This window comes from Miniopterus schreibersii (genome assembly GCF_964146895.1).
Source record: "Miniopterus schreibersii genome assembly, chromosome: 1".
NCBI lineage: Eukaryota > Metazoa > Chordata > Mammalia > Chiroptera > Miniopteridae > Miniopterus > Miniopterus schreibersii.
In genome coordinates, this window is record NC_138101.1 from 147,913,737 (window position 1) to 147,941,417 (window position 27,681).

A 27,681-nucleotide genomic window follows, 5' to 3' on the forward strand; every position below is an offset into this window, starting at 1 on the left:
CCTGGTCGCTTCAGGCTTGTGGCCCCATCAGTCCAATCTTCACCACTGTGGTCACATTGCCTCCTCCTCTTCTGTGCATTATTTTCCTCTGTGTATCTGCCCCAAATCCCTTTGCCTCTCTCTTAGGAGGATGCATGTGATTACATGTAGGGCCCATCTGAATAAACCAGAATAAACTCCTCTCAGGATCCTTAACGTAATCACACCCTTTGCCCTACACAGTAATATCCCCAGGTTCTAGGGGTTAGAACATGGGCGTATATTTTAGGGGCCACCATTCAACCTATACAATGACCCTAACAAGAGATTTCCATTTTTTTTATCTACAGTTTCTCATCAGTAAGATGAGGACAATGACCCCTCATTGTCATGGCTATTTAATATATTTTCCATGTAAAACATCTTTTTCAGGCTTATATAAATGGACCTGGATGGACCACTCAACTCCTTTTATAATAAATTCAGCCCGTGCAGCATCCTGCCCCTAGAAGTATTTCATATGCGATCATTAAAAAATTTTATTTAAATATTATATGACATTAGCCATCCCCGCCCCCTTCTGCTTCATATACCTTTGGCGATACCTGTCTTCTCTGCTTCCTGCCAAGCCGCTGCTACCAGTGTCCCGGTCCCTGCGGAGGCCAAGCTCCGTGACGCCCCAAGGCCTGCCAGCAGTGTACTCCGCAGCAGGGCCCGAGCTCCGCTGTCCCGAGGTTGCTGCTTGAGGAGCCGCTGGAGTGCTGCCACCGCTGCGCCGAGGCTGGCGCACGCAGGCGCCCAAGGTGCCAAGGTCGCATTGTGTTCCTCATAGTCTTCCGTGTGCACAAGCCACCCTGGCCCCTTGCCAAAATAAGACTCTCTTCTCTCTCTCCTATTTAATTTAAATACCTCTTTAATTGACAGGTAGCATATCTATGAGCCTGGGCACAATTTGGTCAGAACATAAATCAGGGTTACAGTTCCAGAGAGTGCCCTACCCCACTGATAAGTGAGGGACCGCCATGGACCATGTGGGTTTGTCTGAAGTAGTGCTGTCTTGAGAGGTCCTTAAGTCCCTTGGGCAAATAGTTAAGTCCACAATTCTGCCAAGTATGTATGAATTCCAGGGATACCTAGAGCTGAGACTCAAATTAGAACACTCCATTTCCCTCTCTGCTACACTTTCTCTCCCTCCCTGTCGCCCCACCCCTACAACTCACAAACATGCAGTAAATGCACCTTGCACAGCATCTAGAATACAGTAGGTGGCTCAATAAATACAAGACTCTCTTCTATCTGTATTCACAGTGCTTTATACACATTAAGTAGTCAGTAAATACGCTTGACCAGTGAATAGGTGGATCTTTATTATACAAGAAAAATAGAAATATCCCTCATAAAATTGTAATCACTTAAACTTGGCTTCTAGCCTCAACCTTGACCACTGTTAATTATCTGGTTATTAATAATAAGCCCCCAAATATAGACATCTGTACATTTATATGTGTGTAAATGATTGTCCACATGCTGTTTAAAATTCTCATTTCCTAAAGAGTTGCTTTGCAATAGTGCCAATTGTGCTAACCTCTCTTATAACCTTTGAAGGGGAAAGGTCCCTGACTTTATGTTGTAAATCCAATTCTATAATAATATTTACCTAGTGGTTTTCTCCAGGGCAATATATGCTTTTTTGAAATGCTTTTTAGATGCCAAATTTTTCATATTTGCACAGAGAAAAAATAAAGATAAGAATTTTGATCCTTGGTTTATAAATGAGAACCTAAGATGTAGAAAATCGTACCTTGCTCACATCCACATAAAGGCCTGTACTCTCCTTGATTCACAGTAGGGATCGTTTCAGAAGCAGTGCGCCAAGTTTCAAGCACTTACTGTGATTTATGTCTCATGGACCAATAATCATCTCTTACCCCTGCAGTCATTCTGGATTGACACACTCCAGGTCTGGTTGGGGCCAAGGGAATTAAAGTAATTATGTTGCAAACATACTGGTATTTATGCTAATGCTTCCTAGGAAATGCAACCTGAAGAAGGGGGATTGCCATAAAGCCCTACACCCGGTGTGTTCTCATCAGACATTTGAAGGCTGAAAATACAAGGAGGCTAGAAAATCTGTGGGGGGAAAACAACTTGAAAATGTTAGCTAAATGGCAGACTTAGAAGTAGAATAAGGGATGGAACAATAAAAAAGGCTATTTAATTAGGGGGAAACTTGTAAGAGTTGATCTAGATATATGGGAAATTGAAGTGGAATGATTTCTCTATCTCCATCACATCCCTTTTACACATTATGACATTTTGCTTGGGACATTGTCTCTTTTCTTTTCCTAAGAAAAGAACTGATATAATTCTTTAACATTATGGGTTTCTGTAGGGCCTAACTCGGCAGCATTGGTGCCGTTTAGTAGATGTGCCTGGTAGAGCAGCAAGTAGAAAGAAGACAAGTTTGAATCCCTTCCCTTACTAGGGACATGATCTGAGAAATGTTTGTTTGCTTCTAAGGGCAATAATAATATTGACAGGGCTGTTATGAGGTTTAGATGAGACAGTTTATGTAACAGTGCTTGGCTGGGACACATTATATAAGTAACAGGCCTGTGCTACTGTTCGCTAGACCTGATGCCTTCTAGTTGGAAATAATGTACAATCAAGGAAATCAGTAACTTCAACTTCCTTTCTAATTCAAAATTATATGCAGTATTATATATGTATATAATATATACATTGTTTTCATATCTGTGTTTCTTTACTGTTGAAAAATTGGGTGACACTGACAGTGATTTTCATTATTGGAGTTATCTTAAGGTAGCAGATTTGGCTTGAGTTATTAGCATTAGTAGAAATGGAGACTACTTCAATCATTGTGATTGAACATGGCATAAAATGGTCTGGAGACAGTGGTTTAAACCCTGAGTACTACTCCAGCCAGGAAACTGGCAGTGAGAAGCAAAAATCATCAGATTCATGGCCTTAGTTTAAGGGAATGATCTCTGGTATCTGAGGAAGGAGACAAGTCAGCAAGACCCACTGTCAGCCAAGATGAAAACCCTGGAAGAGGTTACACTAGATGTGAGGGGAGCTGGGCAACAAGTTCAGAGCAAAGAGGGAGCTTTTCAAGAGCAACTGCTCCAAAACTTTCCCTAAGATCACCTACTGATACAGCCCCTTATTTTATACTATTCACAGTTGATAGACTGCAGGCATTAAAGCAACACTTTCCCTTGTTCTCTTCTAAAGCAATGACATCAAGAAAGCATAGATTGCCTGGTCAGAGTGGCTGTTGTTTGAGCATCTTACTGTGCACCAAAAGGTTGTGAGTTCAATTCCCAGTCAGGACACATACCTGGGTTGTGGGTTTAGTCCCCAGTTGGGGCATGTATGGAAAGCAACCGATCAAAGTTTCTCTCTCACCTACCCCCCCACCCTGTCTCTCTCTCTCCCTTTCTCTCTCTGGGTTGTATCCATTTACCTTCTCTAACACACTGGCATCTGTTCAGGATGATTCCCAAGACAAAGCCCCTCTACTTCACCCCATCCAGGATCCCTCAGAATTTTCTCAATAGACAAGTTTCCCGAGATTTTCTTTTCTATTAACTCTTGAAGTTTGAGATTTCTGGGTACAGAAAGTCCATCACTGTCAAATTCCTTATCAGCATAATTGCTTCTTTAGTTTAGGTAAATAGTCCATCTTTTCTGAACCCAGTGGTATACCAAGTTGGGGGCAGTGGGAGCTCTCTGCCTGGTAGAGAGTATTTTATCATTGACATAGTTGAGAATTGTCAGTGTGGTGACAATAAAAAGCAGATCAACTTTTAGTCAGATATATTGTTTTTAAATTCTCTACAGCAAAGCATTCCCTTATTGCCCAAACCTCAGGCATATCCCTTGCCTTGGAATGCCATTGTCTAAACCCAGAGACTTTTGGAGCTATTGCTCTAAGGTTGGTTTTGGGGGAGCAGGTGTAGGATCATCAAAATGGTCTTTATTGTTTTGCTTTTATCCTCTGAGGAATTTTCCTAAGTGAAGACAGGTAAACCTGTTCAGTTATACATTCATAATTATTCATGGAGTACTTTTAGACCAAGTGCCTTTAGACCAAGCCCTGTGCTAGATATTACAGATTAGGTTAACATAAAAATACTTGACTGCCTTGATGTAGTTTCCAAACTACCATGTATGCTTACCTTTCTTATTTACATAAGTAGAATTACACATATATAGTCACCTAATTATTGCCATCATGATGTTTCTTATATTGGTATATCAGAAATACTGTTATTTACTTAAGATTTTCTTTAAATTGACATATTCTTAAATGTAAAACCATTTTTGTCGAAGGCCTGGAATGCTTAGATAAATAGAGAGATTGTGAATCTAATTCCAGGTTTTTTTTTCTTTCTTTAGTCACTTGTAGGCAGTGCTTTTTCACTGCATGTGTAGCTATCCTAATGCCTTTTTGTTCATTTCCTTTTCTGTTTACTGTAGCATGAGTACTCCTGGATTTCTTGGCCATAGATTGACAGCCTGGAATCCTGAAGGCCAAGACTCCTAAGGGTAAGACATGGGTCTTTTGCAAAAGCGCCTCTTCCACATGGAATGATACTACTGTTTGATTGAAGCCTGAACTTGTGAGATCCATTCTTCTTTGGGAAATTTATATCACCTAATCTGGATTTTTGCCTCCTGCTGTCACTAGACATGCTTAACTAATTGGTCAGGTTAGATTAGTTTTCAGATTGTATTCTTAATTTAGTATCGATCAAAATTCAAGTTTTATTATCATTTTTTAAGCCCTCTTTGGCAATTTAGAAAAACATGGTAGGATGAGAATAAAGATAAATAATAGAAGCACTGCTTCAAGAGTATCACTTGAATAACAGTCTAGGTCATTTTGCTGCACGCCATACTCTGAAAAAGCTTTATGGAGATTCTTCCAATTTTTAATGTGAAGCGTATTATTTCAGTAACCAAATATATATACTGTAATGACCATGTTTGGCAGGCAGTTGATGGAGGAAGGCAAGCTGTGTCGTATGTAGAGAGGAAAATACTTTCGATTTTGACCAAGTATTAAGAGAAGAAGCAACCAAGTTCCAAAGAAAGACTGTTGATTGACTGGGATGAGTGACTGTTTTGCTTTATGAATCCTTGAAGGAGCTGGGTCGGGGGTAAGCAGCTCTGTTCAAACAGTGACAGTGCTATGGGGCGACTGACTATCACAGTAACTGTGAATGTCCGTGCAGACCCTGTGAGCACCAGGAGACTGTCACAGTAACTGTGTTGAAATGATTACTGACTCTTAGTGCAGTTTTAAGTCTGTTAGTCACTATAAATGTTTCTCCAAGATGCTAGTATTTTTAAAATTTCTACTTCCCTGAAAAAGAGATGGGACTTTCTGATTCAGGATTCTCTTCCTCCTAAGTCACTTTTTTAAAATTTTTTATTTTTTGAATCAAGTGCTGATATACTCCTTGCTTAACCTATAACTCACTCAGTGATCCTCTAGTTATTTTCAACCTTCATGTCGTAAGCAATCTGTTATAAAGACAGCTGTTCTGGTGAACAGGGCCAGCCCTTTATATTTATGTCTACTTCATCTATGAGTGTCTGTACCAACTGCAAGGTCAATTCTCATAAAAGGCTGGTTCACTGTGAGATGACAGCCGAAGAGAGGCAGCGGAGCCTGGTAGACAGGCCTGTTTTATATACTTGGTTTTTGAGCCAAACTAGGGGCTGGACGTAGTGGGAGGAGCTAAACAACCAAGAGACCAAGGTAAGCTGCTTTTGTTTCTGTTGTTTAGCTGGGAGTGCCTTTCTGAAGAGGGAGCGAGGCATAGCTGTCCCCGATAGCAACATCTGAGGTTGATAAATCAGGAGAAAGAGAGAGAGTTCCTGAAATAGCCCAACCTGGGGTGCTCAGAGTTCCGCCTGGTGGCCACATTCTCCCCCACACACAGAAAGAGGGAGAGCGATTGAAAGGGCAGGAGATGGAAAAGAAGAGAGGAGATGAGAGAAGAGCAGACAAGACAAGAGACACACGTGTTTCGTCGCTGGAAAGCGAGGCTAAGTGAGTTCAGCAAGAAGCCAGGAGTCAATTGTGACTGATGGGGAACCACTTAGGACCTCTAGGCTTTGAGACCACATATCTTGACATTGCATCATCCATTTTTAAAGGGGCCAAAGGGCCAGTGAAATAGACACTAGAGTGGTTTCTAATATCCAGTATGTTTTAAATATCCCCTATTTTACAGAGAAATCAGAAAATGTTAAAGACGGATGGCATTTTCAAAACTGCCGTGTTTCAGCCCTGAAGGAGACACCTTTTGCCCAAGGTCACTTAGTTCACTAGTGACAGTGTTAGGGTAGAGGTTCACTAGTCCTAACTATCAATAGCCTATCCTTTCTAAAACATAAGAACAAGGGAAATTTGTTATTTTCTTCCAAACAAAATATATTAAAAGCGTCTGAAACTTAGTAATTCTAATTTTTAATTTTTCTTAATTAATATTTTGGCCAATGAGACAAAACTTGGGCCATAAAGGAGTTTATGGTATTATATCAGGTAATCAGTTAATGTGCTGCAGGATCCCTCAGGAATTTTATCCTTAGAGGATATCTCAGCAGTCACATATTTCTTTCTTAGCTCTTATTTTCCTTAAGTAGGAAGTCTGAAACAGGACAAATGATGTAGTGTTTTGTGCTCCAACTTTTCTTATCTTCAAGGAAAATATTTTATGAAACCTTAATGTATAAAACAGGTAAAGTAAACTTGGAAGAGATATAAGGATGCTAGAGTCTTACCTGCTTCCCAGCCATGCTATCCCTGTCCATCCACAATGGCCCCAGGACTACATGGGAGGAACGTGAGTGCCTTGATGTGGTAGAAGAAAAGGACTTTTGTGGCCAAAGACAGCTGGAGTCAAATCTTGCTTCCATCTTCTATAATCTGTGTGACACTGACTTTGTTACTTAATATCCCCTGAGCTTCAGCTTCCTCACCTAAAAAAATATGAATAGCGTCCATAAAATAAAGTTGTGTTGATGATTAAGTGAAACATGTATATGCAAAGGAGTGCTGGGTGAAGACTGGATCCTAAATTTGTTATTGTTGGTTTCATGATTGTAACTGGATTCTGCAGTCTAAGTTGATTCACTTCTAGAGTTAAATGTGCTTTTGTTCTGTCGAGAGCTGCTTTGCCTGGTTGCTGATAGTTATGTAGACATAGAATAGAGATCCATTTTTCTGGAGGAAGAGCTTAAGAATATATTTCGCCTTGTCTAGGAGCTAGCATGAGAAACTAAGTAAATGAAGTTAGACATGCAATGGCCACAGTGTCATGGGAGCTTGCAAAAAAAAAAAAAAAAAAAAAGGGATTCAGACAGTACCTGAAAGGGATTCCTGAAAAAAAAAATACGAATACTGTCAGTGGCTTTGGGAATGGGGTCAAGGGTGTGAAGAGGAGCCAGGCAGTCCTCCATGGAAAGGTGTGGTGGCCCCACAGTGGCCACACAGCTCTGCAGTACCTGCTCTGCACAGGGCCTTCCCCTTCAGCTACACAGAAGCAGCTCTGGTGCCAGCTCCAGACTGGCCCTAGAGAAGATTTGTTTCTTGTGGAGCCCAGTGGACCCTTGATAAGATTAGGACAAGTCAGAAAGTCAGCACTACTTGAGAGAGCTCTGTGGCTAGGCCTGAGAGGCTCCTGGGTTAAGAGACAGTAAGGCCAATCGTGTAAAAGATCTACATGGCAGGCTGAATTCAGTAATCATGCCTGAGTCCCCTGGTGCACGTTAAGACAGTCTGCAAGAGTGAGTGTCTTTGGCTGCTTTCTCACCAAGTCCCCAGAAAGTCTACACGGGAAGCAGAGATCTGGTACCAATGTTTACACCTCTCCATAAAACATCAGCTTAAATGTTTTGTGCATTAGAGAATTGAGGTTAATACTCAAAACGAAAGCTTCTCATAAAATAAAACTAAAGAAATGTGGCTCTGAACAGATTTCAGAAACATGGCTTCCAGCCTGCCTGGGTCTCTGATTATCAGCAAACTTTGGAAAACCGTGACTATACTGCCAGAAACTCGCCAGCCGGATTTTTTTCTTTGACCCATAAACTCTTTCTTTCTCCCTTGATCTCCTACGACCTCTATCAGTGACCATTTTGTGACGGTAGCTTTGTAATCTACTGATTCTGGCTGTAGGGTGAAAAAAAAAGGCTTGTTGGCGAGTGCACAAGGGCCTGGAAAGGCCTCTCCTCGCCCAGCTGGCCCAGGGCGCCGGAAGCAGAAGGCTGTGCGCGGGCTGCCTGCTGGGGGGGGGCCTAGTTCCCACTGGCCGGCCTCGGGAGGTGGCCTCCTTTCCCTTTGGCTCATGAAGCTGACTGAAAGGCCAAGAGTCCTGGCTTAGTTCCTGTCAGCTTGTCGCCTTGTTTGTAGGTCTGTGGGGTGGACTGAGTCCGGAAGAGGCCTGAGGCCGCCTGAGAAAGGCTTATAGCTGAGCCTCCGGGAAGACAGACCCTCCCTGTCGCCAGCGGGGGTCACAATCTCTTAGCCAGAAGCCTCTCTCCTTTGTGTTTAGAGAAATGGATTGAGAAGCAAATGGCCTAATTAGTTGTGGAATGTTTGCTCAATACATTGGGGACCTTTGCTATTTTCCCATGAAATTATCATAAACATAAACTAAAACCGATTCTGTTTCTAAGCATCCCAAACCTTATTGCCCTCATCCAGGAGTACATGGCATTAAGTCTTAAACTTGCAAGTATATTTTTTTGCAGCAAATGTAACATGACTCCAAAGAGTTATCCTAAAATAAGATTCTTCTCAAAGAGACTCCTTTGACCTCAATGAAATGCTTATTTATGCAGCATCATTCTAATAGGTGCTAGCTTTATTAAAGCCATTCAATATCTATGGAACATGCTACATAAGGAAGGCACTAAGTCTTTTAATCATTTTTGTTTCCCCGGTGCTTAATAGAGTATTTCTTTACAGTTTTATTGAAATATAATTGATAGACAAAAAGTGCACATTTAATGCGTTTGGACATATGCCTGCACTCGTGATATCATCACCACCATCAAGGCAATAAACATATCCATCACCTCCCAAAGTTTCCTTGTGTTCTTTTGTTTTGTTTTGCTTTTGTTTGTGGTAATAACACTTAACATGAGATTTACACTCTTAAATTTTTAAATGCACAACATTGTGTTGCTAACAATAAGCATTCTATTGTATAGCAGATCTCTAGAACTTATTCATCTTGAGTAACTGTAACCTTACATCCATGAACAGCCCCCTATTTTCCCCCCAGTCCGCTGGCAACCACCATTCTGTTTTCTTCTATAAGTCTGACTAATTTAGATACCTCATGTAAGTGGAATTATACAGTACTTGGCCTTCTCTCACTGGCTTATTTCACTTAGAATAATGTTTTCCAGGTTCATTCATGTTGTTGCAAATAGGGTTTCCCTCTTCTGAATGGTATTCCCTAAATATGTGTATCACATTTGCTTTTTACATTCATCTGCCAATGGATGTTTAGGCTGTTTACATGTCTTCACTATTATAAATAATGCTGCAATGAATATAGGTGTGAAGACACTTCTTTGAGATCCTATTTTCAATTATTTTGGATGTAGACCTGGACTTGAGATTGTTGGATTATATAGTAGTTCTATATATATATATTTTTGAGGGAACTCCATACTGTTTTCCATAGCAGCTATACCATTCCCATCAACAGTATACAGGGTTTCAATTTCTCTAAAACCTCACCAACACTTATCCTTTTTAAATTTTTTACGAGAATCATTCTAACAGGTGTAAAGTAATATCTCGTTGTGGTTTGATTTGCATTTCCCTGATCATTAGTGATGTTGAGTGATTTTCATGTACCTGTTGGCTATTTGTATGTCTTCTTTGGAGAAATGTCTATTTAAGTCCTTTGCCCAGTTTTTAATTGGGCTCTTTGGGTTATTTTGTTATTGAGTTAAAAAATTCCTTATGAATTTTGAAAATTTATTCTTTGTCAGATATGGCTTCCAATATTTTCGCCTATTCCATAGGTTGCCTTTTTACTCTGTTGGGTATTTCTTTTGCTGTGTAGAAGCTTTTTAGTTTGATGTAGTCCCACTTGTCTATTTTTGCTTTTATTGCCTTTACTTTAGGTGTTATATCCAAAAAATAATTGCCATGACCAATGTTATGAAGTTTTTCTTTTATGTTTTCTTATGGGAGTTTTATAGGGCATGAGGCCATACATAAGTCTTTAATCCATTTTCAGTTGACATTTATGTATGGTCTAAGATAGGGATCTGATTTTATATTTTTGTACACAGATATCCAGTTTTTCCAACACAATTTATTAGAGAGACCATCCTTTCCCCATTGTGTATTTTTTTTTTTTAAACATATGTTTATTGATTTCGGAGAGAGAAAAGGAGAGAGAGAGAGATAGAAACATCAATGGTGAGAGAATCACTGATCGGCTGCCCCCCACATGCCTCCGACTGGGGATCGAGCCCGCAACCTGAGCATGTGCCTAGACCGGGAATTGAACCCCAATCGCCTGGATCCCAGGTCGATGCTCAACCGCTGAGCCACGCCCAGCCGGGCCCCATTGTGTATTCTTGACACCCTTGTTGACAATCAGCTAACTATATATGTGTGGGTTTATTTCTGGGCTTTCTACTTTGTTCTGTTGGTCTTTATGTCTATCTTTATGCTGGTACCATGTTGTTTTAATTACTGTAGCTTTGTAACCTATTTTAAAATTAGGATGTGTGATGCCTCCATCTTTGTGTTTTTTTTTTCTTTTCCTTTTCAAGATTATTTTGGCTATTCTAGATCTTTTGTGAATTTTAGGATTTTTTCTATTTCTGTAAAAAAGAGGCATTAGTAGTTTAATGTGAATAGCATTTAATCTGTACATTGCTTAGGGAAGTATGGACATTTTAAACAATATTTTAATAGGATATTAAGGCAAAAATGATAATATTCAACAAATATTCCCCCTGTTCCCTTATATTCCTTGGCCTCTTTGCAACTAGGCAGGGTATTGTGACCAATTCTGGACAATAACATGTGAGTGGGACTGATGAATGTGCCACTTTATGACTGAAGGAGTCAAAGCCCATATACAGTTTTTTATGATTTTATGGTATGACTTCATGGCATGATTTTAAGGCAATCAAGCAGGCACGTGTTCTAGATGGCACAGCTACAAGTTAATGGAATCTCCACCTACTTGCATTCCTGAGCAAGAGTTCCCACATCGGGAAAAAAATATAAGCAAGAAATAGCTTTGTCATATTAAGTCACTGAAATTTTGGGGTCAGTTTGTGACTTGCATAATGTAGCTTATCTTAAGTGTCAAGCAAGTAGTGAGCACTTCCTTCAAGTGGCTTATAGTGAAGCTTCTAAGTGGAGAAAGGAAGCTAGAGTGGGAGATGGTGCAGAGTGTGGTGAGAACAAAGAGAATTATTGGGTAAGGTCTGTACCACAGGGGAGGTGACACTTATCCTAGGTCATGAAAGAGAGACATGGGCATGTTCCAAGCAGAGGAAGTAGGAAGAGCATTCTAAGCAAAAGCACGGAGATAAGAAAGGTTCTGTATTTGAAATGGTGATACTTCATTCATTTATTTGTTCACTCATTCGTTCAGCTCTACTCTTGACACTGTTGATTAGTTGAACATAGATTTCATGGGAAGATTGGTAGAGAAATGAACCCCAAAGTTAATTAGGATCAAGTTGGAAGGTGCTTTGCTTAACTTGTTTCATTTAAGAAGAACTTTAAATAATCTATATAATCTTTTTTTTTTTTTTTTAATATATCTTTATTGGTTTCAGAGATAAGAAGGGAGAGGGAGAGAGAGAGATAAAAACATCAATGATGAGAGAGTTGTCATTGATCGGCTGCCTCCTGCACGCCCCGGACTGGGGATCGAGCCAGCAACCCAGGCATGTGCCCTGACCAGGAATCCAACCACAGTCTCCTGGATCCTAGGTCAATGCTTAACCAGTGAGCCACGCCTGGCCGGACTAACCTATAACCTATATAATCTTAAAATATAGGCTTTAATGTGATGCAAGGAGATGGAATTTATTGTATTCATTTTATGTATGTAGAGAATCTGAGAATTTGATATATATTATTCTCAGATTCAGTTAAACACAAATCAGCCGTAGTGCTTAGAAATAGCTAGAATTGTGTGCTATTTCTTCCATTTATATACTGTCCAATCTAGAACCTCTTCCATGCTCCTGTTTCCTCCAAAAACACAAAACAAAACAAAAAACGCTGAAGTCATTTTAGAAACAAACACTGAGAATGGAGGTGGGGAAGCATGGACCTAGACTAGAGCTAACACGCCACAACATGCTCTCTGATTTAACTCAGCCAGCTGTTTCTTATCTTGACCATGGACTCATCCCATTCACCCCAGCCCAACATGATTCCTGCTCCTTCTCAGATATTTTTCCTGACTCTGACCCATTCACTTTCTAAGCACACCCTTATTTTCCTCCTTTACCGAGAGGCTTTGGGCAAATGGTATCTTTAAGTACAGATTTATCTCTCATCCAAAACTATGTTGGCATTTGAAGAAGGAGGAGACAGTGGTACTTAGTAGTTATATAAAAAAGGTCGCATTGTACGATTAAAGTTTCATGGTGTGGACGAATCAGAAAACTGACATTTTATAATGTGAAATATAGTTTATTTTCCCTAGACTATTAATTCTTTTAACCAAAATTTATTGACCAGATTCACAAACTAGATATTTCCAAAATTTTTCAGGAAAATATGTTCTTTCCTTGGAACTAATTACAGTATTTGGGTTTTTATTCCTCTAAAAAAAGATTAGTGTTTTCAAACACCACATAAACTCCTACCAGAAGTGGCATGTAAATTATGTCATCAACCCCGACCTAATAACCTGGGTAGAGTATGCAGTGAGGAACACCTGGGTGCTAATGATGCCACCTTCTTGGGCTTACCTGGATAGAGTAACACATTTAAATTGCCTTCCCATAGCTACTAAGAGGCCACAGCCTCAACCCTGGCCAACTTTCTCTCAAGGTTTGCCATTAGTCTGCAGCAGAGAAAAATCATGAGTGACCTGGTATAACCTATTTCACCACAAGATAAGACACAAATCAAAAATTCCAATAATTAGGGATTAACATCATCACTTTGTATTTGGAGAAGAGCATATTGCTAGCATTACAAATACATTTGGTCCATTTAATATTTTAATAAGCAAGACAATTATTCTGGAAATATCTAAACAACCACAGAATTCAACATTTTTACCAATCTGTGTGTGTGTGTGCGTGCTCCTGTGTGTGCAGTGATACAGTGAGGAGCATCTAACTAACCATTCTTTACACAATTCACTTTCTCAAGCTTGTAGTTGACTTCGTTGGTAAAGCTGACCAAAAGGCACAACTAGATAACCTGTTTTTGTACCAGATACTGTGGTGGAATCTAGTAAACTGTGGCAGAGAGAATATTGGCTGTTTCCTCATAGTTCAAGCTCTTTCTATGTAAATCCCCAATCAGGTGCTCATAAAACTGAAATTATGACCTTCATTTTCTGTGGTTTGAAGTTAAAACAAAAGTGTTCCATCAATAAAATCTTCAATGGTTTTTCGATCTTTATAATATCACCCAGCAATTCTCTCCTTGAGTTGAGATAATAGCAGCAATTAGGCAGCTTTTATTTCTCAACCCCTTTTAACTTTGCTGTCTTATAAATGAGCACGCGGCATGTATATATAACCACTGTAGAGAGAATGCTGGCCAGTGTCAGAAGTAGGGGACAACAATTGGTCCATTCATGAATTATCTTTTACTTTTCACTTTAGCCCCAAAGGTTAAATGTGAATGTGCTTAGTTGTCTCACTTTCTATTTTGACCACATGTGAAAGCTTTGATGGAGTTCTGCAGAGAGTAAGAAAAGTAAGATTTGTGAAAAATCAAACACAATTGCATTTATTAATGGTCACTAATGGCATGTAATTAAAGTAATTACAAGAAGATAAACAGACAATTAACTTGTTGGAAGTGTCAAGGAAGGGCACGAACAGAGTTTAAAGTTCCTGTCTGTCTGGTTCATCTTTAAATCCCCCAAATATCATAAAGAAAGAGTGATGCTAACCAAAGGGTCAAGCTCACATTAGACCTTTATCAAGCAACCACGGAGCCTGTAAGGGGAAAGCAGAGGGCCAAGGGCAGCATACCAGGGTGGTGGTGGATGGAAGCGAGGCAGCTAGAAGCGTGAACAGGCCTCATGAAAGATGGTGGCTTAATCAGAGCTTTGACAAGGGTCAGCTACAGCAGATGGCAAACAAAGAATAATGAAGGTGTAAGTCTTTCTTTTCCATTATTCTGTGTGCTTCAAGTATGAACCACATTCTTCAGCCTTAATTGGACTTGGTCAAAAGTCACTTTATGCATATATTAGCTTTATGAGATTAAGTGGGCTAGAAGCTCTTGGGGGACAAAGTTTTCATTTCAGGAATCTTCGATGTGTCCTGTCATGCTCAGTACAGAGCTGAGCATCATTTAATGAGTAGGAGTCTCCTGAATTGCCCATCCCCAACCTGTTTCTGTGTGCCAAGTTCAGTGGGGGCAGACAGGATGCTAGATATTAAGAACCCTATCTCAGTTACTGAGATTGACCTTTTACGAATCCTATACACAGCCACTCACACACAGAACTCTGCTAATAATACTAATAAATGTGTATGCATCAGTTATCTCTCATGCCCTACACACTGTATTCGTATCTCACTGGAACAGCTCTATGAGGTTGTCTTATAAGGAGTAGGGGGGATCTGATTTCTAGTATGTCTATGTAAAATAAGCTGAAGTTTTAGAGCATAAACTTGGAAACCAACCTTTGGGATGAATAAATGGGATGTTCTGTTATTATTAATGGAATGATTACAATGGACTAGGTCTAGGGGTCATTTGCAGTTAAGGGAGTGTAAGGATAAGAAGAGATTCTGTCCCCACAAATGAAAACCACTCCTAGAGACAAATAAAAATGATTTACAATTCTTTTAAATCATACACTGCAACATTCTTTAAATACATGATTTTTTAATCATTGTTATTTCACTGCCTATGTTCTTTGTTATTTCTCACCTCAACAAAAATAATACTTTTCAAAGCAGCTTTCTCAATTCCGTCTCTCCCTATTTCCAATGTAGTTTATGTACTTCTCCTATCTAATGGGTAACTGGTCAGATTACTTTCTCACTCAGAAACCTTCAGTGGCCCTCCATGCTTTACCCGACAAAGTCCAATCACCTTATCCTGACAGTCACTATTATCCACAAGCTGAGTCCAACTTGCCTTTTGAAACCATTCTCCATTACTTTTCTTCAGCCATCCTATATTTCAATTTAAATAGCACTCCACATGTCCAGCACTTTTCTTAAGCTTTCTTACCTTACCTCCACCTCCTGGCTTAGGCTATCCCAACTATTTTCCCACACTGGATTCTGCCTTTATTTCAAGACCTACCTCACATGTCACATTAATGACACACCCTTATATAATTTCTCTCCCTGCGCTCCACTTCTGTCTTTGAACTTCAAAAGTTTTTATCAGTACCTTATATTTATTTATTCGTAGATCTACCTCATCTCCACAATAACACTGTAAGATTTTTGTGGCGATGAAATTGTCCTAGATCTTTTTGTATCTTCATAATGAAAGCATAGTACTTTAAATAAACACACTTCCCTCAGCTCTCCGTCTTCCTTCACTGGATGAACTCCTACTTAAGTATGAAGAGCCACTTTGAATATCACCTTTTGCAGAAAGTCCTTAAACCTCTAGGTCTGGATTAACTGCACCTTTGTGTTTTTTCATTGTCTTTTGTTCATACTATCATCTTGAATCCATGTCGTCATAATGAAATTACCTAATTATAGGGCTGTCTTCACTACTAGACTCTACATGCCCCCAAGGAATTATCTAGTATTAAGTTCCCTGCGCCTTGATTCATAGCTTCCATATTGTCGGTGCTCAGTGTATTCGGAAGGGCTCCTTAAGAGCTCAAATCCCTGCAGTTTTTCTGATAAGGCTGGAGACAGTAGACAGGGCAGTTTAGATAAGATGAGAGAGCCCTCTTTGAGGTGAGCAGCCGCAAAACACTTCCACTCTTCAGGTTCTAAAATTATGTTCAGCCTGGGCTTTGTCATCTTGAACTCCACAACCGCCTCCAGTTACCGCCACAAAGTAGCTTTGTGCTTAAGAGCATGAAGAGGGTTAACACCTTTGGAAGATTTTAAAAGAGTTCCGGTGGATTCTAGAAAATAGCAAATGTTTTAAACTCTCAAGCTTTTTTAGACACCTGAGCTCCAATTATTTGCAGTGGGACATATCCCATGGTTCTTCTTGAACCGGTCTTGACTGTTTCCAAGACTTTGAGGTTAATGAATACAAGCTTGTTTAACTACATGACCACTGCAGTTTCCAGATAAGTGGCCTTGAAGCCAGGCCACTGCCAACCCCATCACCTCCAACTTGCAAATCCATTGTGCTCCATTCCTGAGTATGTCTGCAGTGCTCTGACCAGGAGGGGAAAGTGGTATGACTATCATTGTGGACTATTTCTCTCTACTAAATCCAGGCCATAGCCCTAGGGAGGACACAGGTGCATTTTATGTATAATTCAATCCTGTCTGTTTAAGATATAGCTCTGTGTGTACAAAATCATGTCAAAAAAAAAAAGGAAGGTTGCGTGCAGAAGTCCTAAGGAGGGGTAGAGTGTCAGTGTGACCTGTCAGGTTTAGTTAATTATAGGAAGTTTCCTAGAAGACATAATTTCTCTGAAACATAAGGTAAGTGTTTGGTAAGGAGAGGGAGAGCAATCATTTTAGGTGTAAGATGCAGGATGGCCTAAGGAGACTTGGACAGTGCCAAGCAAGACATGCGATGAAAACAGGCAGATGCCTTGGCTAGAGCAAGGATTCTGGGCAGGGAAATCATAAATAATTAAATGTATGAAAATGGGTGTTTAGTAGTGATCAGTTTAGAATTTGGATTAAAGATGTGATGACAACAGGGAGCCATTATAAATTATTGACTGAGGGGAAAACACATGATAAAATACTTTTGAGGATAAATATTTTAAAACTTTTATATTAAACATATTAGAGGGGAAAGAACTAAAACTTGGACACTATGAAGGAGCTGGCTACTTTAAATGTATGAGCTTATGAGGGCTTAGACCAAGGAGGACATGCCATCATTACCTATTCCATGACAGGGATCCCCAGTCACATGCAGATGCTCTCAGGATGGCACCAGAATCCTTCTCAACACTACCCTCTGGGAAGCCTTTACCAAACAATTTGAGGTGGCGAGCTAGATAGTGCCTAAATGCTATTCCTGTTTTAGACTACGGTGCAACAGGTGGAAATAATATAACAGGAGCTGTTATGTAGAAGTCTCGCCTAGGATGTACTGATAGGATGACATGCACACAGAGAATGGGGAAAAATAATAGGAAATGACTGAAAATGTAGAAACCTAAGGGTCTACGAAGAGCTGTTCCAAGAATGTAATAGAGAAATAAGGGAGGAAATCTTGTTTTGATAAGAAAATGAGTTATTTATGAATCCTTTAGGCTTAGGTCCATGCAAATACAATGAACTAAAAATAATGGCTTAGAGAGATGATAAGATATAATATTGGGGTTCATAACTTTATTCATTCAACACTTTTAATAAATATACTTGGAGCAAACACTCTGTACTGGGTACTTTTTTGGGTGCTTGGGATACAGCAGTGAACAAGCCTGGGGTATGAATTCTAGCAATGAGAGGAGACAGACACCCAACAACAGATGCAATAAATAATCACATAGTTTATCAGAAGATAAGTATCGTAAAAGAGAGAAAGTTGTAGAGCGGCATGAGAATCATCGGGAAGTCAGGCAGTGTGGAGAACATTGAGCGTCATTCATTTATAGACCCTCACCATTTGACCTACCATCAGAATACTTGAGAGGCCAACTCCATATGTTTTAAGAAATATTAATTAATTTTCTTACTTGTGATCCTAGAGACTTCGCTGGCTATAGACCCTTCATGCTATAGAGGTGTATGCTAGGACTTTTTAGGAGACCAGAAATTGGTCATCTTGACTCACACTGGTCTTGTTGCCTTCCAGGAGAGGAAGGAAATGTCCAGTAACCTCAAGTGGTGGAATAGAATGGAACATCTGGCCTAATGGATTTTCCATGTTGCTTTCATACCTAAATCTATGCTCCAAAGAATGGGGAGGACAGATTGCTTAATTTTGCCCACTCGGAATACCAGAGTCTTTATTGTAATAGTCAAATATAGTCTATCCAAATTTCTAACAATTACAATAGCTGGAGGAGATTTTATTTTTTTAATGATTTTTATTGTTGATAGCATTACAGATGTGCCCCCCCCCCCCGCCCCCGGAGGAGATGTTAAATCAGGACTTTGTGAAGACTTCCATCTTCAGACTTCCATCTTCATGCCCTTCTTAGTAAAGATTTGTTAAAATTTCTCAACTCCCATGGCAGAGGAATAGCATCTATGCTGGCTCACTCAGAACTTTCTCCTGTTTCTTGGAGCCTCTTTGGTTTACTGCAAATGTCCTACCTTGTTTCTTTCACACTGGGATGAGTTTCTGATTTCTGAGTCCTTATTAAGAGTTCTTGTTTAGCTCACTGAAATGCTGGCTGCCTCTTTACATGTTAGCCTTATAAACGGCTTTGGTCTATTTGCTAAGCTCTGCAACTCTTCTCATGCAGGCGGGCTTCCTCCTCTCTGCATTCTTTTTGGCACAATTGGTACTTTCTCTGCATTTTGTAGCATTCTAAGCATACTGTGGCAGCAGGAAGGGTATTTTCAGTCTCTTTTTGGCATTAAGAGTCATCTTTTGCCTGGCACCAAGCTGAAAACATTCCCCATCGTCAAGTGCTTTGACATTGTCTCAGCAGAAGCAGTGTAGCAGTACTTCCTGCGTGACACCATTAAATATTCCTGTCCCATCAAAAGCCCTTCAGGGACATTTCCTCTGTAGCACTATTGAAATTCCTTCCCCATCAGTAACGATACAGGGGTACTTCTGTGATATTTTAGGGACACTTCCTATGTAACCTCATTACAATCCTTGCACCAAGAGGAGAAGGGCAGGGTTGCTTTTGGTTTTGATTAAATATTTTGTTGCAGTGGCCACACAGCACCTCGAGATCCTTAATATTTATTTCATTTCTAACTCTGCTGGAGTTCCTCACAAGCACAAAAATTACTACTACTAGTTAGTTGATGAAGCTAATATTTTATTCCCTTGTCAGAGTCACTCAAGCCATGAATACACAAGTGTGGCAGTGATGGAACCCAAGCAAGTTTAAGGCCCCTCTGAATTTACAGTAGCATTCAAGAAGGAAGCAAAACCTTATACTATGTATATCCTGAGTGTTTTTGACTCTGTTCTTCAATCTTTAACCATAAACAAAAAACACAATTACAGCCCAAACCCTATCATTGTCAAGAGGTCTTGATTCAAAAAGCAGTTTCAAATTGTACAATGTGGGGCTAGGAGAAGAGAGTGCTGTGTGATTTCCTGACTCTGATTGATTTGAAAGGTTGTTTATTGAGCCTTTTCTATTTATTCTCCAAAGGCTACACAAGGATGGTTAGAGCATGTCATACTGGACAACTGTATCTGAGAATAATGCAGTGATTTATGAATACTTATGAATATTCAACCTAGTTGTAAATTGGATTTAGTGTGGTTGTGTTTTTTGTGCTAGAGGAGGCATAGATCCAGCACATACTTAGATGACATAAATGCCATATCTTTGTGACTAAAATGAATGTGATGAACTATGTGCTCAAAATCTGAGCCACTCTGACCTGCCCAGCAGGTGTAAGAGAGATCAATATTTCTAGGTCTATATTAAGGTAACGGGACACAATGAATGAAAACAACCGATGTTTTTTTTGGGGGGAGGTCACATTTATGTTTCTCAAGGTATCTAGCATAATCTACCTTTAGAAAAGTGGTTAATACCTTGGAAGAAGGGGTAAACACAAAATGACCACAATTAGATAGAGATATAACCCCCACCCCTCAAAAAAAAAAAAAAAAGTGAAGCTCACTAGGAACATGTGCATTAAAACATTTTGCAGAGAGAATGAAATGCTCTGATTTAACTACAATTAAATCTATACCAAAGAGAGTCATACAATATTTAACCCGAAGAGCATTTTGTCAGACTTAATTATGTGATATATCCAGCTTTCTAGAATGATATCATTAGGTTATATTTGCTTGATTACTGAACAGAACTAGTGACGCACAGAGAGAAACAAGGCAGAAAACTGAAACAAGCTAGCCTGTAAATCTTTCATGAGACTGGCAGATAAGCATAACACTGAGCCTCAGGAGCATTACAGTGCAGTCCATGCCATATTTCATATGGCCGAGAGATGCGGCACTGTTCTCTGCAGTGCACCCAACTTTGTGAGCTCTTTCATCAGCCACAGTCAGCATGAGAGGAGAAGACAACATTGTTTTCCAAAAGGAGCCAGAAAGATTCAGTCCACTGGACCAACAACACTGTTTCAAGTCCACAGTATTGGACTGTGTTTGTGTAGATAATAAAAGGACAAGATTGCCAACAAAAACCTGCTTTGTAGTGAACTGAAATAAGGCAGCAGGGCCAGGTAGGAGGAGATGGTTAGGAGAAATAAAAAACAAAGTCTACTGAATCCCATAGCTGTGGTTGCTGAGAAAATGGAATTTTTGATACTTAGTGACCAGGCATAAGAACTGATTTTTAGTTAAAGTATAAAAAAAAAATATACAAGGCAGAGTTGCAAACAATATCAGACTATGAAAAGGACAGCTGCAGTCAATGTTCCCACTAATATTTTCCATCCGTGTACTGAGTGAATTTGTAATGTGCAACGTGGTCAAGAAAACAAACAGATGTGCACCACAGGCAGGGACAGCAATGCAAGACCTTAACATAGATTTTATGAAGACAACACTCTTGATGTTGTTTCTGCTGGTGAGAGGGCATTGCAGGAAAAGGTCTCCTATTTGTACAGTTGACTTCTATTAAGGAAGATGAAGATGTTGACATGGCCCCCAAACCCAAAATGTTTCTAGTGGATCTGCATCCACTCTGAAGCACCCTCTAACCCATTCCCATTGGGAGCACGAGAGCAAGGTTGCCAGACAGCTGGACGTGCATTACAATGACGAAGACATGCCTACCAGAGAATCACATCTGTTGTCTTGGCCTCATGTGCACCCTGCTGAAACCAGCTTCTCCACATGGCCAAAGAAAGAAGAGAGTACAATTACATTTTAGTGAATTCTTCACATTAGAAAACTGAAACTGAGTTTATACATTTTTGTAGGGAGAATTTGGACTAAAAATTTAATTGATGATGCTAATGCTAAATCTATACTGTCATTGACTATGAGTGTATTGTATGCCCTTTATAATTTGTCCCCTACATGTTTACCACCTTTATTAACCCTGTCATTCCCTGAATCACCCAGAGAACCTTCCAGTCCTACAAGCTCCATCCATGGTGAGTACCCTAAACAGGTGTACCATTTTTTATATTTTATACCATATTTTTATTGTACTTCTTCCATGGTTAGCTACACAAATACTTACCATTGCATTATAGTTGCCTACAGTATTCAATACAGTATTATGCTGCACAGTTTTGCAGCCTAGGAACAGTAATAGGTCATATCCTAGAGCCTAAGTGTGGAGGGGGCTATGCCATCTAGGTTTGTGTAAGTGCACTCTGTGATGTTCACCCAATGACAAAATCACTTAACAATGTATTTCTCAGCACATGACTGTATTATAAAATATGCTATCTTGTATATTCTTATAATATTTGTAATAATTATATTTAGCTCTTTCCTTCATCTGAGTTTTGGTGAGAGATTAGAGGCAGGGATCTATTATCTGCCTCTCCCAGCCCCTTCCACCAAATTGCCAGCCTCTTGCCTCAGTACCATTGATTGAAGAGAGAGCTGATCTATTCGTGGCTAATTTGAGAGGCCACCTCTACCAAATACAAAATCTCTGGTTTTATTCTGTTCTATTGGTCTGCTTGTATGTTCCTGAATCAATATACTGTTTTTACATCTTTTGGTTTCTCCCATTACTATTATTTTTTTACCCAAGCAATACATAGTATTTTCTTTGCACATGATTTGAAGAGTATAAAAATATTGAAAGAAAACATGAAAGAACCTTTCTTTCCCTCATTACTCCCCCTGCCCTTCTCCCAACTGTCAACAGGTGGTAGATATTATTTTAGTCTCCTTATGTGTTTCCATATATACATGAAGCTATGTAGCCATATGTGGTTTTATTCTTTTTATTAATACAAATGGGATCATACTATACGCATTATTTCAACTTGCTTTTGTCACTTAACACTTTTGGAGATCTTTTCATATCAGTGCATATAGTCAGATCTTATTTTTTTAAACAACTTCATAGAGTTTATATATATATATATATTTACTCTTTCCAAACATACTGTTTTAATTGGTGCATCTTTATAGTATTTAAATGTGTAGGGCAATAGTAAGATAACTTTTATATGAGGATCAGAGAAGAAAGCCAAGAGCTGAGGAGCAGACAGAGTTAGCTGGGGAAAGAGCAGGAAGGCAGGGCATCCACCAGCAGAGGCTTTTCCTGAGCGTGGAAAAGCACGGCCCGGGAAAGAGTCTGAATGAAGGCCCCTGTGGCTAAAGCTTAGGAAGTGGATCAGGGGAGGAGATAAGTCAGACTGGGGTCAGACCCTTAGGGTCTTGCAGGTTTATCTAAAATAACTCATATTTTACTCTAAAACAGTAGAGGCATTGAAAGATTTTAAGCATGTAAGTGACATTCTATAGTGGGTTGAATTGTAGCCCCCAACAAAGATAAGTCCAAGTCCTAACCCCTGGTACCTGTGAATGTTACCTTATTTGAAAAAAAATGGTTTTTGCAGATGTGACTAAGTGAAGAATCTCAAGATAGGGTCATCCTGGATTACTCAGGTGGGTCCTAAGTCCAATGACAGTGTCTTTATGAAAAGAGGAAACCACAGGGGCCAAGGCCATGGGGAAGGATCCTTGGCAGAGATTGCAGTTATACAGCCAAAGCCAAGGACAACCTGGAGCTACCAGAAGCTGGAAGGGGTGAAGAAGGATTCTCCCCCAGCGTTGTTGGAGGAGGCACAGCCCTGCCGACACCTTGGCTTCAGACTTACAGTCTCCAGAAGTGAGAGAATAAACTTCTGATGTTTCAAACCACCAAGTTTGTGGTCCTTTTTATGGCAGCCCTAAAAAACTGATAGGTATTGGTTCGTTTCTTCTTTTGTTCATTCTCTTAGATATTCTGTTAAAAGGGTTCACCCTATATCAAAACTATTTGAAGTCCTGCGGATACAGCGGTGCATAAGGCACAAAGAAGTCCCTGCCTCTGTAAGCTTATGCTTCCTCACAACACAGCCCTGTCAGTGCAGGACCCTGGGGAGCACCAGCTTTAAGGCCTCTCATTCTTCACTCTGATCTGTTGCCACATCTGGTTCAATTTTACCAGCAATTCTCACCATAGGTTCTTGTCACTGGGCCTTGGCATGTGCTGATAAAATTTATCTCCTACAATCGTTACATAGTAGCTCCAATATTGCATCCACTTTTATGAAGCTTCTGTAACTGTCCTCACTAGGATTTCCCTGCTTCTATGACAGCAGATATCACACTATTTTTGTAATCATTTACTTGTTTGTCTTTCTCACTAAACTTTGAGCTCCTTGAAAGGAAGGACTGTATTTGTTTCCGTTTTTTTCAAATAAGGTAACATTCACAGGTACCAGGGGTTAGGGCCTGGCATAAGCCATGCACATGGCGAGTGTCCAATATTCATTTAACTTATAAAATGTGTGCATAAAAGAAATGATTGATAAGTTGGACTTTATTTACTTAAAAGCTTCTGTTCTCTAAAAAGACACTTGAAAAACTGAAAAGACAAACCACAAACTGATGAGGTGATATTTGTAAGACATACAGCTAACAAAGGATTGGTATGCAGATTTTATAAAATATTCCACTTTCAACAGTAAAGATAATAAATAAATAAATAAATAAATAATAATAAAAGTTGCTTGGGGGGGAAAAAGTACTCCACCAAACAAATAAGGAAAACGCAAAACACAATAAAAATAGATTTAAAAAAAAATGCTCAGTAGGTATTTTAAAGAATAAATACATATAGTCAATAGACATATAGTAGATATGCTCAATCTAATTAGTAATAGAAAATGATAATTTCTAATATTAATTTATAACCCTTCAACTGAAACAAATTTTGAGAAATCTGACAAAACCAAGCATAGGAGAAACTATGATCAGTGAGGCGTCTTTAAAATTGCTAGTAGAAATGCAAAATGAAGGAACCACCTGGGAAACATTTGGCATTATCTCGTGAAGTTGAATATCCACGTACCTTATGACCTCGTAATTACACACACACACACACACACACACACACACACGGAGCAACACTTGCATATATGCACCATCAGGAGGCGTGCACAATAATTTTTCAGCAATAAAATAACCAAACCCACCACCACCACCCTTCCTTCCACCACCACCCCTTCTCAAATAACCCTGTAACTAGAAGCAGCCGAGATGTCTTTTGATAAAGGACTCTAACAAGAGACTTGTGTTGTGTCCTCACAATGGCATATTGTATGGCAGTGACGAGGTATAAACTGGAGTTGGAGATAACCCCGATGACCCCTATAACATGATGTGGAATAAAAAGCAAGTCCTGGAAAACTGCACGGCGTGAGACGTCCTTACCACAAGGCTCAAAAATACACAAAACTAAGCAAGACATCCTTTATGCACAAATATATGTGACTTTAAAACGATATTCTTTAAAAGCAAGCAAACTAGAGACACAAAACTGAAGCTGGTGTTTAGTTCTTGGGGGAGGCAAGGGACGCTGAGCTGCTCACGAACGTGTGAGCGCAGGGGCGGTGGACGGGCGCTGGGCTGGTGAGTCTCGATGACAGGCGCAGGGTCGGGGGTTAGATCCTGTCATGAAATGCAAGATGTGGCCATTCAAGAACGCGATAACTTTCCATTGCATTTATGGTTGCAGTTAAGGCAGCTCATCTCAATGTAAGAAAACACATGGGTCACCATGGCCATAGAAGCATAAGAGGATCCTAATTAGAAATGTCCACTTCAAAGGCTGTTCTAGATTTGACTGAAAATCAGGTAAATCTAAATTTGACTGAAATTAGGATAGAGGGGGGCAAAGACATGTTTTTCATAAGGTCCCACAGAGCTACAGTACTGAACTATAAAATTACCTCTCTACAATTCCTGGCCAAATAAAAGAGCAAACATAAAACTGCAATTAATACTTTAAAAGTTCTCCCCCACTTCCGGTGCCCTTGGGAGGGACACACACATCACATTTCTGAGCAGCTGGGAAGAGTGCTCGTCCCAGCTCTCTGAACATCTGGTCTTCAGCCAGGACCTTCAGTGTGTGTATTTATCACATAGCCCTGTCTGTAGTTTTATACCTTTCCAAGCAATATAGAAAGATGTTTTGGAAACTACTTGACAACTTGAATTGGCTTTGTTTCTTTTTAGCATTTTTAAAACTCTGGAAATACTTAAAGTGCATTTTAAAAATACACTCAGATAATGATATTTGGAATAGTGGGTTCTGTATCCATATATGTTTTTGTAGGTAGTTTACAAGGCCTGGGTACTAGCTGTTTTATGGTGAAAACATTGGTATAACTCTAACTGGTCTCCCTGGAGTGGAAGAGCACAATGTTATAAACTTAACAATAAACATTTAAATAGAAAGAGTCTACATTTTGCATATATTTTTGATGGTTGTCTTGTTCCCAACTTTGGTTTATATATTTGCCAAGTAAAAATGTTTTGAAGAGTCGTTGGGGTATTAAATTCCACCATATCCCTTACCAAAGTCTCTGAGCAGGGAGAGCAAGAAAAGAAACTAAGAACCTACTCCTGCATCCAACCTTAAAGCCTGAGCATGGAAGGAAACACACTTGGATTTCAAATCAAAAAGGATTGGCTGCAGAACAGGAACTGAGTTAGTATAAAAATCAACCTCCACAATCAGACTCTCCAAACATCCACTGAAGCCCAATTTCCCATAAGAGGTTCCCATCCCTCATGCTTGGCATCCCATAACAAGGGTGGCAGACACGTCAGCATAAGGCCCCGGTGAACAATGACCAGTTCTCAGAGCCTGGCATTTGCTCGAGGAAAACGATGCTTCCTGAAAACATACCTCGGCCAGGGAAATAGACTCTGCGAGGTTTTGTTAGCAACTCCCACCTCTGTTAGTCTTTTCATCTTGTGGTCTTTTTGTTGGCAAGTAAAAGCATCATCAGGATCAGATGTGAAGGTTTCTCTTTAGAATTGGAAAATTATACTAGCACAATATCTTAGCTAGAAAATCGAGTTCCATCTCAAGCAGTGGGCATTGAAGACAGATTAGTCATATCCCACCATTCACAGAAACCCATAATAGGAAATCAGTCTGTCAACTGAGCAGTAGTTTACAGAAAAGGCCTGCGTATGTGTGTGAGTTCATAATTATACTAGCTAACAGTCTGAGCGTTTTCTATTTTCCCAAAACTCTATTACCTGTTTCATGTGTATTATTTCATTTATTTCTCATTATATCCGTGGGAGATAGAATACATAATGATCTCACTTTAAAGGTGAGGAAACTAAAGCTTGGAAATTGAAGCTCAGAGAACCCAAGTAAGTTATCTAAGAGCAATTAAGATTTGATCTCAGGTGAGCTTCATCCAAACTTCATATTCATAGTCATTCTGTTTTTCTGCCTTTCCTAGCCTTTCCCTTTTATGGTACATTGGGGTCCTTTGTAAATTTCATGGCCAGGCTGTTGGAATTGGAAGGTAGTTTGTAAAACTTCAACTTCAGTAAAACCTGCGATGGAAAATTCAAGTCTCAAACTTATGCAACGTGAAGGCTTCAGTAAGACAGAGAAAGTCAGCCAGAAGGGTATTTCATGTATTTCTGTAACATATTCTTCAAAGTCAGTTCCATTCCAGAAAGCAAAGAAGCTGCTCACTGCAGAGTGTATGGAGTACCCAGGTGCTTGCTGGTCTGGGCCCATCTACAGTTGACAGCATGCACTACCAGTTATTACAGTGGCCGGATGATCATCTAGGCACCATCTTCTCTTCAATTCACAAATGTCTGTCAAACAGTAAATAGTAGGAATTACTATGAACAGCATTGGTGCAGTTTCAATGGCCATGGCTCTCTATATTCTAGAAATGTAATCTTACACTCTACCTTCAAATTGGATATAGCACATGAACTCCTTCAACCATGCAGAAAGAGAAAATGTGTATTATAGCAATCACTGCTGTCTGTAAAGCAGCTGATGAAGAGTCACAAAAGAAGCTTTAAATGCCCTGGAGAAATTTCCAAGCAGCATTAAAATCACTTATTGGGAACATGTCAAAGTATTTGTGTAGTAAAATTCAGCCTTCAAAAGTTTTTGTGTTAAGTTTTGTGCATCTTGGACATAATTTATTGATGTATAATTTCAAGAATTT

At 39.7% G+C, this 27,681-nt stretch overlaps 1 protein-coding gene across 3 annotated transcripts in view; it reads left to right on the forward strand.

Moving 5' to 3' along the window:
* SEMA6D (semaphorin 6D) overlaps positions 1-27,681 on the forward strand; it is a 522,867-nt gene that overhangs the window by 237,174 nt on the left and 258,012 nt on the right. For all 3 annotated transcript variants that reach the window (XM_081136895.1, XM_081136885.1, XM_081136888.1), the window contains one exon: positions 4,483-4,551. The gene's annotated coding sequence lies outside the window, so the exon portion shown is untranslated. The remainder of the gene's footprint in view (positions 1-4,482; positions 4,552-27,681) is intronic.